Source organism: Camellia sinensis, chromosome 5 (genome assembly GCF_055761805.1).
Source record: "Camellia sinensis isolate YWXY chromosome 5, ASM5576180v1, whole genome shotgun sequence".
NCBI lineage: Eukaryota > Viridiplantae > Streptophyta > Magnoliopsida > Ericales > Theaceae > Camellia > Camellia sinensis.
In genome coordinates this window covers 190,839,864-190,841,939 of record NC_138965.1, presented here as the reverse complement: position 1 = coordinate 190,841,939, position 2,076 = coordinate 190,839,864, and the positions used below count along the sequence as shown (strand labels likewise).

The window sequence follows — 2,076 nt, the reverse complement described above, 5'->3', positions numbered from 1 at the left end:
ATGTTAGGCTTGTTTTTAATGAAAATATTTGAAATGGGTAATTAAATTAGAAATTTCAGAGAATCGTACGTTCAAATCAAAATTTCTAACTCATTTGCAGGTAATTAAATTGTCAATTTCAGAATATAAGCTGCTAATTACAAATTTGAAATGGGTATTAACAGATTGGACAATGAGACCTTTTTTTACACAGAGAAAAGTGCAAGGTTCATATATGGTCATGGCAAATACAATCAAGCTTGACAAGCATATACAGACATAGAAGACTACTACAATGTTGAAAACAATCTTCCTCTTATTTATGGTTTTCTCTATTTTTTCGTTTCTTTTCTTTTCTTTTTCTTTGTTTATGGTTTATTTGTTTCTCCTTATGTAGTTACTTCAAAGGAATGTTATATAACAAAATTCAGGATCACTTCCATCTTTCAAATCCAAGTAACTTACATATTTGACGTTGCTTTTGAGAATCCATAAACATGGATCTTTGGCAAGGTAATTTTTCTCTACTTGGGCTTTGTTCTAAATATTCCCCTGAATACATCTGCAATAATTGGGCAAAATATTGAGAGAGAGAACAATTGAATGCTAGTGTCTGCAATTTTGAAAATCGCAACATATTCTGTGGTTTCCATTATCTACTCCATTCCTTGTATAACTCCAACACCTTCTCCACTCTTTTCTATATGACATTTAGGTAATAATTTTGAATGACTAAATTACTGATCATAGCGATTTCTTTGAATCTTTAAACTGTTGCCATCCAAGTGCCACATGCTGATGGAACTTAACTTTTTACAATCCTAAGAGAAATGCATAATGAAGACTGTTCACTGAATATAATCTTACTTCCCCATAAGAGGTCCCCAATAAACACATCTCAAAAATCCTTTTTTCAAAGTGATTATGAAGGAGTTAACCAGAGCCAAAGTAGGCCATAGCAAAGTACCTTACTCAGCTAGCCAGAATAAGAATCCTATACCTAATGTTGTAATGCTATTCCCAGGGCTTCTGTCCCGTGATAAATTCACAAGAAACGTTAGCCACCTTGAAACTATATCACATCATATGTCCTATTTAAAATTTAATACATCAATTTCTAAGTCCAAGGATAAAACTCAATAAGTAATTATTACCATCTAAATCCTTCACAATACATCACCTAGTAAGTAGCATTTAAAATGGTAGCACAGTAAAATGGAAAAGCTATACGAGCAACTCTCAATATTTAATTTCAGAATACAAAACTTCACTGCTGAAAGAAGAAGAGAATTTATGCTCTATCAGAATAATTACATACCTAGATACTCTGCAGCGTCATTTGGCAAATTCATAACCACTTGTGTGATGGATTGAGCTTTTTGACTTGCAAACATAGCATCAATGAACCTCCTTCCATCCATGTTAAAAACCTAGACATACAAAAACAAAATAATTAAGCCCACATGATACAACTTCGTCGAATGCAAGTTGCAGATATATAAATATACACACTTTCTAAATTGAAAAATGAATCTATGAAAACCATTAAACAATAATTGCATGACAAGCTAAATTCATACTTCTATCTTCCTCTCAAGTTTGTTGAGGACACAATTCCTTTCCAGATATTCAACCGCAAAGGGGTTTAAATCATTAGCAAATACATGTTTCACTTTTCTTGATGCAGATATAGCTATAGGATGTCCTGTTGAGTTACATCTAGATCTGTGTCCATTAGCATCTGCAACATTCCTGTTGAATAAACATATATACAGACATCACTCAACAACCCCACTTTCTTTGTTTATTTTTAAATAATTTTTTAATGTTTTCCCCAAAGCAATGTATTTAAATGACTTAAAATGATAAAGGACAATAACAACAACTTACCAAGAACACCATTCATTGGGGTTCTGATCTCATGGGACACAGTAGCAAGGAACTACAGAGGATTGAAATTCAATTAGAACCATGTAGACATATTAGGTGAAGCCTAACAAAATTTCAATACATGAACTACAACAGTAGATCATACTAAAAAAATTATGATGCAAAAATTATAACCATAGCTTTACAAAAATGACAAAGACCCGAAGC

The 2,076-nt window shown here is 32.3% G+C and overlaps 1 long non-coding RNA gene across 1 annotated transcript; it reads right to left on the bottom strand.

The window, feature by feature from the left end:
• Positions 1 to 500: 500 nt before the first annotated feature.
• LOC145790307 (uncharacterized) lies at positions 501 to 1,699 on the bottom strand. The gene is made up of 3 exons (XR_014328991.1): positions 1,560 to 1,699; positions 1,298 to 1,409; positions 501 to 541 (listed from the first exon to the last, which is right to left on the bottom strand). It is a non-coding gene; the product is annotated as an uncharacterized LOC145790307 (long non-coding RNA).
• Positions 1,700 to 2,076: the final 377 nt, after the last annotated feature.